This window comes from Theropithecus gelada, chromosome 9 (assembly GCF_003255815.1).
Source record: "Theropithecus gelada isolate Dixy chromosome 9, Tgel_1.0, whole genome shotgun sequence".
NCBI lineage: Eukaryota > Metazoa > Chordata > Mammalia > Primates > Cercopithecidae > Theropithecus > Theropithecus gelada.
The window spans coordinates 47255125-47265095 of record NC_037677.1 but is presented as its reverse complement, the minus strand read 5'-3'; the positions used below and the strand labels follow the sequence as shown (position 1 = coordinate 47265095).

Below are 9971 nucleotides of genomic sequence, written 5' to 3'. Positions count from 1 at the left end.
AAACGTGTCTGTGCTAATTTTTTAGTCTGGGATACAAGAGAAAAAAAAAAAAATCCACAAAACAAACAAGTAAAAACCAAAGAATTTAGATGGGGGAAGGAAAGGGATTGCCAGCAGATTTCATGGAACACATTAAATTTTGAAAAATCAGTATTTTGTAGTTCTATTGCTTTGTGCAAAAAGTTTAAAATAAAAAAAATGCCCACTGGAGCTACCCGTATGGATGGAGAAGTGAGGACATGATATAGACAGGGCACAGGACCTGCAAGCGTTTCCTGACGACAGTCCAGAGGAACAGGAATAGTTCCCAGGATGTGTCAATTTCTCTTCACAGAAAGGGGCTGTAAGATTTGGGGGGAAAAAGCCCTACACGTGAAGGATGTTAAGAAAATCATTGAAATATGGTTTCCAAAAACTGAGCATGCTCTAAGTTACAAACAGACATACTTAATTCCGAGAACTTGTTGAACTTCTCTGACATGGGTAGATGGGAATTTCAAAACAGTTACTAATAAATGATTGTGCTTCTAAAGTTGCAGGGTCAACATTTCATCCTCTAGAAAGCAGGGCAATTCATGGCTTGGAGTCTTCTTGTTTACATCCTAGAAACCAGAACAAATTTCATGGGACCCCTCACCGCCAGCAACCAGCAGGGAAGGTGGAGAGAGGGCCACAGCTGTCTTTGGTAGGGCGCCTGTGTGTGCCTGCCGTGTGCATGTGCTGGAGAGACTAAGCATAGAGAAGGGCCTAAGCGATGAGGGAAAGTGAGTCTCTTGGCTGCTCCAGTCCCTTCTTTCCAGGCACAAAGAAGTTGAACTTGTTTTTCATGTAGGCCCCGTTCATCTCACTTCAGCTTTTAGTAAGAGTGTGTATGTGCATGAGTAGCTGTGTGTGACAGAGTAAGTCCCTGTGCCTTTCTAGATTTCAGTAATTCAGGTTTGCGGTTTCAAGAGAAATAATCTGTAAATGACACAAGAACAAATTTATAAGTTAGATTAGCAACTTTACGTTGCTTAAAATCTGATGTTATATTTTTAAAAATGCCCCTGGGTACAGGCAAAATTATATGGCCACTGGAACTGAAGTCCTTACCAGCTGTATGAGGAATATTCAGATTGTTTCTGTTATCTCTGCATTTTAAAGTAGCAAAATACTAAGCCATTAGGTTATTGAACCTGTAATATTCCCACAGGGGTTTTATGTCTACCCCATGTGATTCAGTTAATTTTCCTGGACTCTGGTTAGACTGCTTCCTTTCCCTCTTAGGCATTTGGACCCCAAAGGTAGGTAGGTAAAAGTGTCATTTTTAAAGATTTTACCTGTTGGGGAATTTCCTGGTTGGTGCTCCTGGAAAGCGTGCAGCTGGCCTGCAAGAGTCTGACATTTCCAGTCAGTGAGGAGAGAAGACTTGTATCTCCCAAAGCCAAGGGGTGGCCAGGTGTAGGATAGCAGGACTTTCTAGGGGGTCCAAGGGGAAAGTTCTGAGTGGACTCTGGGAAGGGACATGGGTGCCCTATCTGAGATGACCTGTATCCTTCCAATGCCTGGTATCCCCAAGAGGGGCCCAGACATGGGCCCACGCTGGGGAACGAGGATGTGGTGCTGCCTGGAGGAGCTAACACTGGGGTTTGTGGAAGTCACTACACAGCTCCCAGAACCCAGAATCTCCAACAAGCAGCCATGTGTGGAGAGAGAATGGGGACAGTGGTAGGACACAGCTCAAATGAAGACACTGCAGACATGTTTCCATGGCTTTCTACATTCATATCATTATTATCGAGTGTTCTCCTCTACAGAGTGAGCACCACATTTTACCCACATGCCTGACGGACCGGCCAAGCTGGATGGAAGCCTTCCGAGGCACCGGAGCAGAAGGGAAATCTTACACATGGCCGCAAAGGACTTCACACTATTCCATCCCCTCTACTGCCATCCAAGAGGCCTCTTGACTCTTCCAGAATCAGATGTAAAAGACAAGATTGGTGAAAATCAGTATCCATGCCACCTGAAGCTATGATTAGCCATTGTACACGAACATGGCACTTTTATTTATTTATTTATTTGTTATTTTGAGATGGAGTTTTGCTCTTGTTGCCCAGGCTGGAGTGCAGTGGCGCTACGTCGGCTCACTGCAACCTCTGCCTTCCGAGTTCAAGTGATTCTCCTGTCAGCCTCCCGAGTAGGTGGGATTACAGGCACCTGCCACCACACCCGGCTAATTTTTGCTTTTTTTTTTTTTTTTTTAGTAGAAATGAGGTTTCACCATGTTAACCAGGTTGGTCCTGAACTCCTGCCCTCAGGTAATCCACCTGCCTTGGTCTCCCAAAGTGCTGGGATTCCAGGCATGAGCCACCACACCTGGCCTGAAGATGGCGCTTTTAAAAAGATTTTTTTCTAAGTAAAATGGCCCCCAAAGAGCCCAGTGATTTTTTTTAAGGTTTTCTTTTTCATTAAAAAAAAATGGATAAAAATTGAAGCTGTAAAATACGGGAAGAGGAGCAAGAGAGCTGCTGAGTTTGCATTTGAAGTTGTGAGGGGCTGGGGAGGACACAATCAGGGAGAGGGGACCCCTACACACTAGTCCCGGCTCTCACAGCCTGCACTCCCCACACTCAGGCTGCGCCGCCAGGAACACAGGACAGAAGTCGTAAGGACAAGAGACCAAACTCAAGGCTTCTCTCTTGTGGTTGGGTGTTTGCGTGTGTAAGTGCAGTCAGCCACACCCCACGGACATAACGTGCCTGTCTGTGGATGCCATAGGCATGCTCCCGAGCATTGCTCGGTCTCTGGTGACCCCGAGTCTCTGGGCAGGCCACGGGCCTTCACTTCTCCACTTTCTTGAGGATGTCGCATTTTTTCCTGTTAGGGCAGCGGCACCGCTCGTCAATGCTGGGGATACATTTGCAGTGCCCCATCTCCTCCACGGGGCAGACAGCTTCCCCGTTGTGGCAGATGAGCGGCAGCTGCGTAGGGTCCAGCTGCTTCTTGTTGCAAGCCCGGAAATGGTTGTACTGCAGCCAGAGGTTCTCCATGGTGGAAGAGTCCTGCGGCAAAGTTGCCCAGGGAGTGGCTGTGCTGCATGATCTCACGCACCTCCTTGTCGGACAGCAGGTAGGGAGGTAGGGAGAGGCAACCGGAAGCTGGGCAAGGGACCACCACCTCATCCAAGGGACTCTTGAAAAAGTCCTTGCCGCTCCTCTTGGGGGCAGCAGGGGACCCTCAAACTCTTCCCCGAACCTCTCGGGGTTGATTGCATAGCTCTTCATGTCTCTGCACTCGGGGCCAGCACGTGGACCTTGCACTGCTGCTGGTAGGAGGGCCTCTGCTCGTGTCCTGGCATGGGTTTTCCATGAACTCCAGGGTCCAGACGTGGTCATTTTTGGTGCAGAGGTAAAGCAGGTGCACGTAGTGGCAAATGAGCTTTATGGAGGACGGGTCCAGCTACTCTTGCCCAGGGAGCCGCAGCAGCTGTACTGCTTGTGCAGGTTCTCATGGGTGAAGAGCTTGGGGAACAGGGACACCAGCAGGTGAGAGGCGAAGTTGCCAGTGGACAGGCTGCTCTGGTAGATACTGCAAAGATGCTCCTTGCTGAGCAGGCAGTCGGTGCCGGGCACCTCCAAGTTGGGCTGGAGGATCTCCAATTTGTCCAAGTCGATAGGTACCAGCCAGATCTTCTTGGATCGGCACCGCTGGCCCTGGAAGCTATCCTCCACCCTGATTACTGAGATGTCATTGGGCAGGCTGGAGGAGTCATAGCAGTCGACACGTGGGGGGCTTGCCTTCGCTGCCTGCGTGCAGCCCCAGGCCCTGGAGCTTGTCGTTGATGCGCTGGGTGCACTATTGCAGCCAGGCCTCCTCCTCCTGCATGTGGGGGAAGTAGACCTCTGTGTCATTGCAGATGATCTGCAGCCTCTGCGGGTCCAGCTCCTGCTTACCGCTGTCCCCGTAGCAGCTGTCCTGCTCGCCCAGCTTGCGATGGTCGAAGAGCTCAGAGAAGAGCCAGTGAAGGAGGAAGACAGCAAACTCGCCGGGTGAAGAGGCTTCATCCAGGAACTCAGTGAGGTCCACCACATGGTCTGAGGCGATGCTGCTGCTCCGGTCCAGAGACAGGCCATCCTCCTCATCTCTGAGGTCCACTGCTCAGCCTCAAAGAAGCTGGCAGCCTGGCCACCAGGCTGGCTGTTCTCCATCTCCCGCTGGGCCCAGAAGCGGCTGAAGAAGTTATTCAGCTGGGGCAGGCACTCGGCCTGTCACACAGCCATGTCCTTCACCGAGGGGTAGTAGTCCTCCATGTAGTTGTGGATGAGCTGCAGGTGCAATGACTCCAGCTTATACTTGGCCTCAAAGCTGCAGGCACTGCAGCCTCAGGAGAAGTCGACTGTGGCTGAAGAGCCTGGGGAAGAGCTGCACCAGCGGGCTGCAGGCCAGGACCCCGCCTGACAGGCTCTGGTCCATGATCTGCTTCAGCTCCGTGGCCTGTGAGCTGCTCTGGGGTGGTGGGGGTCGGCTGGAATTTGGCCACCATCTCAGTGGGGTTCACCTTCAGGGAGAGCAGGTCCACTTTGCTGTGCAGCTGGGACCTGTTGGACGTGAGGGTGTTGAGCATGTAGAACATCTTCTGGATCAGGAAGTAGATGTTAGGGTGACTGTTGGTGGCCGTCCCAGTGCTGCCACCATCCCACTTCTGTGGCTCATTCAAGAGCCTAAGCAGCAAGGGGCTGTTGCTGGCATTTGCCTTCTGGAAGAGCTCATAAGTGTTTAGCAGGTCCCCTGAGGGAGGGTTCTTCTCCATGACCTGTGTGAGATGCCATGCAGAGGCTTCTTGTAGTAAGGGGTGGTGGCATGGTTGTAGCGCTCCTCCTTGCCTGGCCACGCAGAGCCCGAGCTCCTGCCTTGCTGGCCTGCTCTCCATTGCCTTGGCAGGGCGAGCTATTCTCGGGTTCCACATGCCTGCTAGCAGCGCCTCTGGGATCAGCCGCCTCCTCTCCACGCTGGGGATGGAGTCTGGCGGGCCACTGCTGACCGGCCGAGTCCTGGAGGGCAGTGAAGACACTGTCCAGAGGGTGCTTCTCAGAAGTCCTGGAATTTACGGAGCAGCCTAGAGCAGCATCTTTGGCCTCTGTGTCCACTCACACTTCTTAGAAGTTCTTCTACATCAATTTTTTCTGGAGATGGTTCTGACTGTGTCACCCAGGCTGGAATGCAGTGGTTGATCAGAGCTCACTTCATCCTTGACCACTCAGACTTAAAATAACCTAGCTACTCAGGAGTAGCTGGGACTACAGGCCAGAGCCACCATGCCTGGCTAAATGTTTAAATTTTTTTGGTAGAGGCAGAGGTCTCTCACTCTGTTGCCCGGACGAGTCTCAAATTCTCGGATTCAGGTAGTCCTCCCACTTTGGCCTTCCAAAGTGCTGGGATTAATGGCGTGAGCCACCGCACCTGGCCATATTTTATTTTTCCAAAAAATTCATTTGTAGAGTTTAAAAAGTATCTTCTGATCAAGAGTTCTTACTGTATTTATGTTAGCAAATTTCATTTCCCATGCTGTTGCTTGCCTTTTCACTCTTAGTGAGTTATTTTATGATTACAAATCCTTATTTTTTATGTTACTTTATTACTATTTATTAACCTATTTATCTTTATCTTATTTATTAGCCTTCAGTGGTTAGTTTTTGAGTCTTTTTTAAAAAAATCTTAAGGTCATGGAAGTGTCCTCTATATTACCTTTTAAAAGCTGTACTGTTTTATGTTCCACATTGGCTTCTATATGAAATAATTTTTGTGTCTGTTGTGAGGTTGGATGTTAATAATCATTTTTCTCTGTATGGATGTATGAAAGACAGCACAATTTATTGAAATCAATCTTTTCCTCACTGTACTGAAGCACTGTTTTTTCACAAATCAGCTAAATATATTGTGTGGTTCTCTTTATGAGCTCTCTATTCTGTTTCATTGAAATATCTATACTTGTACCTTTTCCATAATGTCATAATTGATATACATTCATAAAAACTTAAATAGTGGAAGTCTTCACATTATACTTTTTCTTCAAAGTTATCTATACACGGCATTTTAATTTGCATTTGATAGTCAGTTTTTCAGTTGCCACCAAATAAAATGCAGACATATGCTATTACTAATCACAGTATTGTGATTTTCAGTGTATTACAAATATAGATTTATTTAAAATACTAAATCTTTCTTCTAATACCAGGAATTACATAGGAACATGGTACATCTTTATTTCTGTTGAATGTCTTTAATTTCTCTCAATAAAATTTCACAATTTTCAGTAAAGGGATTGCATATGATATATTATATTTTATATTAGGAATTCAATGTTTCTTCCTAGAAACATTTCAGATTTTTAATATTTTATTTGATTTAGACTCACTACATTTGGAAAGCCTTAATTATAATTTCATTTTTAGAGCTACTTAGATTTGCTATTTATTCTTGTGTCACTATTAACGATTTTCTAGAAATGTATCTATTTCATCAAATTATTTCAAAATTTTTGATAAAGTTACTTATTACATTCTCTTTCTCTCTCATGACTATAGAATCTATAATGATTTCCTTGTTATTCATATTTAGAATTTGTAGAAACTCTTTTTTTTAATTTCATGCATAGTCATGGTATATTTTTATCAATCTTTTCAAAGTAACTCTGGCTTTTGCTGATTTCATTTATTTTATGATTATTTCCTTTTCTCCTGCTTCTTATGTATCTTCTCTTTTCTAATTCTTTGGATTTAATTAGACATCACATTTTAAATTTTTGAGATTGATAATGAGATTATTAATTTTCAAGCTTTAATTTTTAAACATATTTATGTAACCATATACATTTATCTCCAAGCTGAGATTTGCCTAAGCCTCCCAACTTTTAACAAGCAGTATTTTTACTTTCATTTTTATTAAATTCAAAATATAATGTTCACTGTAATTACTTTTTTGATCCATGAATAACTTAGAAATGTGATGTTTAATTTCCAAACATTTGTTCACTTCCAAAGTCTTGCTACAGATTTCCAGCTTAATAACATCGTTGTATGAAAAACACTATCAAGGACTTCAAATTTTTGGTATTTATTGATTCTTGTTTTGGGCCTAACCTCAGCCTATATCTGCCTATCTTTATCTATCTATCTATCTATCTATCTATCTATCTATCTATCTATCATGTATCTACCTATCTATCATCTGTCTACCTAGACAGAGATATCTATAGATAGCTGTGGTAAATTTTGAAGCATGTTCCAAATATATTATAATAAATTGTATGTTTTGCTGTTTTTGGGTGCAGTTTTTATGTCAAAATATTTTATCCTACTGCTTTAAATTTCTGTGTTATTGATATTTTGTATCCTTTTTGCTATCAGTTATCGAAAAAGGCATATTAAAGTCTTTATGATTGAAGATGTGGCTATTGCTCCTTTTAGTGCTATAAAAATTGTAAATGTGTGTTAACTGTGTGTGAATGAAAATACATACACAAGTTTGACAACTTCCTCAATAATTGATTCCTTTATATGGATAAAGGATACGTCTTCCTTTCAGGTAATAATTTCTGCCTTAAAATCTCTTTTGTCTGATATTAACATAGCTAAACAAATTTTCACTTGGCTTGTGTTTGATTACCTTTTATATACATATATGAAAGATTTTTAAATTAAGATGGTTCTATAGATAGTAGAAGATATACAGATAGAAGATAGTAGATATCTTCTACAGGTATAGCTATATATATCTATATACATATATGGATATATTTATATTTATATCTATATATCTATATCTATATACAAATGTATATATGCAGATATCTCTGTACATCTACATATATATCTACATACTGATATATATATCTGTGTATATGATATCTGTATACATGTAGACAGATAAAGATATGCATGTATATGCATATATACAGATATCTATGTATATACCTATATACATGTAGAAATACAGATGTAGATATAAATATATATCTATATGTGTATAGAGATATGTGTAGATGTGTATATATACATATATAGATAGATAGGTCTATATAGAAAACCAGCTATCTATATCTAGATAGAGATAGCTATCACTAGATATCTCTACCTATCTAGATACATTATTTATCTGTCTAATCCATCTATAAAACTATCTTAAAAACATCCTAATTTAAAAATCAAGATTCATCTTAATTTAAAAATCTTAATTTAAAAGTTAAGAACCCTCTTTATTTTGTGGTTCATATATACCATGGAATAGTAGGCAGCCATAAAAAAGAGTGAGATCAAGTCCTTTGCAGGAACATAGATGGAGCTGGATGGAGGCCTTCATCCTTAGCACACTAATGCAGGAACAGAAAACCAAATACTTCATATTCTCATTTACAAGTGGGAGCTAAATTATGAGAACACATGAACACATAGAGGGAAACAGATCCTGGGGCCTCTGGCAGGGTAGAGGGTGGGAGGAAGCAGAAGATCAGGAAAAGCAATGAATGGATACTAGGCTTAATTAATGGGTACTGAATGGTGAAATAATCTGCACAACAAAACCCTGTGACACTAGTTTACTTATATAACCTACACGTGTGCCACTGACCTGAAAATAAGTTAAAAAATTATAAAAAATATGTAAATAAAAATCTTTAACCAACACAAGATGGTTCATCCCAAGAATCATCTTAATTTAAAAATCTTCACATCTTAAGAAGCTACACAGGAGGCTGAGGCAGGAGAATCATTTGGACCTGGCAGGCGGGGGTTGCAGTGAAGCGAGATCGTGCCATTGCACTCCAGCCCAGGAGACAGTGTGAGACTCTGTCTCAAAAAAAAAAAAAAAAAAAAAAAAAAGAAGCAACTTTGCTGCTTAAATTGAGTGTAATACCCATTTACATTTAATGTGGTGAATGAAAACTTTGGTTTTCATTTACCACCCTACAATTGAATTTTTAATTCCTCCACATATTCTATTTGCCTTTCTCAACAACTATTTTATAGATAAGAGAACTTACAGAAAGCAAATATATGACTCAATATTCGAATAAAAGTGCTTGAAATAATTTATATTGAGCACTTTATCCTTCTTTCTTAAAAATCTTAAGCTATACACATTACACAGCCAGGCACTGATGAGAACCTAGTACTAGATAACCTTTTCAAAGGCATGGATAGAATGCTTTCCAGGTATGGATTGCTTCCATGCTCCCCTTCCATACATTTTAAAGCCATTGCATCAAAAATATGGAATTTTGTAGAGAGGAGTGAGTTTATATCCTTTAATATTTTCTCACGTTAGAAATGCAGTCTTGGAATGATATAAACTCTGTAAACAGACTATCATGCTACATTTACAGAGAATTATATCAAGGTGTCTATTTTTAAGACAAGAATACAAATTATGTTTTTTCTAATAATAGAAATGGAGAAGCAGAATTCTGGCTTCTAATAATGAGAACATACTCTCCCTTAGTTTGAAATAAGTTAGATAATTTAACTTTCTCATGTTATCTTGAAGTTAATTCATCGTTCGTATTGAATGTATCAGTGCACTACATGAAGTGGTACATTTGGTACCATCCCTTTTATCCTCCACATAAAATGATTCAGTGTTTTAATACACTTCTTTCCACATCCTGCAGTTTTGCATAGCAAAAGAAGCATGCACTTTGAGGAAAATGTACCTTTTAATTTTTTGTATTTTAAATATGGGTAAAAAATATTTGTATAGAATTATGGAGTACATGTGATATTTCAACACCTCCTTTTTGATCCCAGATCTTCCCTGAAATTTTGTCCAATTTGTATTGCATTATTTATGTTTGAAAAGGAGTAATGATGTTCAGTATATACTGTTATAAAATAACTGATTCCAAGGATGTAAAGTATCTGATACTATGTCCAAGTATGATTTTTAAGCAAATGTTCCGAACAATACATAAATAATAACATGGAATAAAATAAATT

General features: G+C 41.4%; 1 pseudogene; it reads right to left on the bottom strand.

Moving 5' to 3' along the window:
- Positions 1 to 2822: 2822 nt before the first annotated feature.
- LOC112631034 lies at positions 2823 to 5129 on the bottom strand (annotated as a pseudogene).
- Positions 5130 to 9971: the final 4842 nt, after the last annotated feature.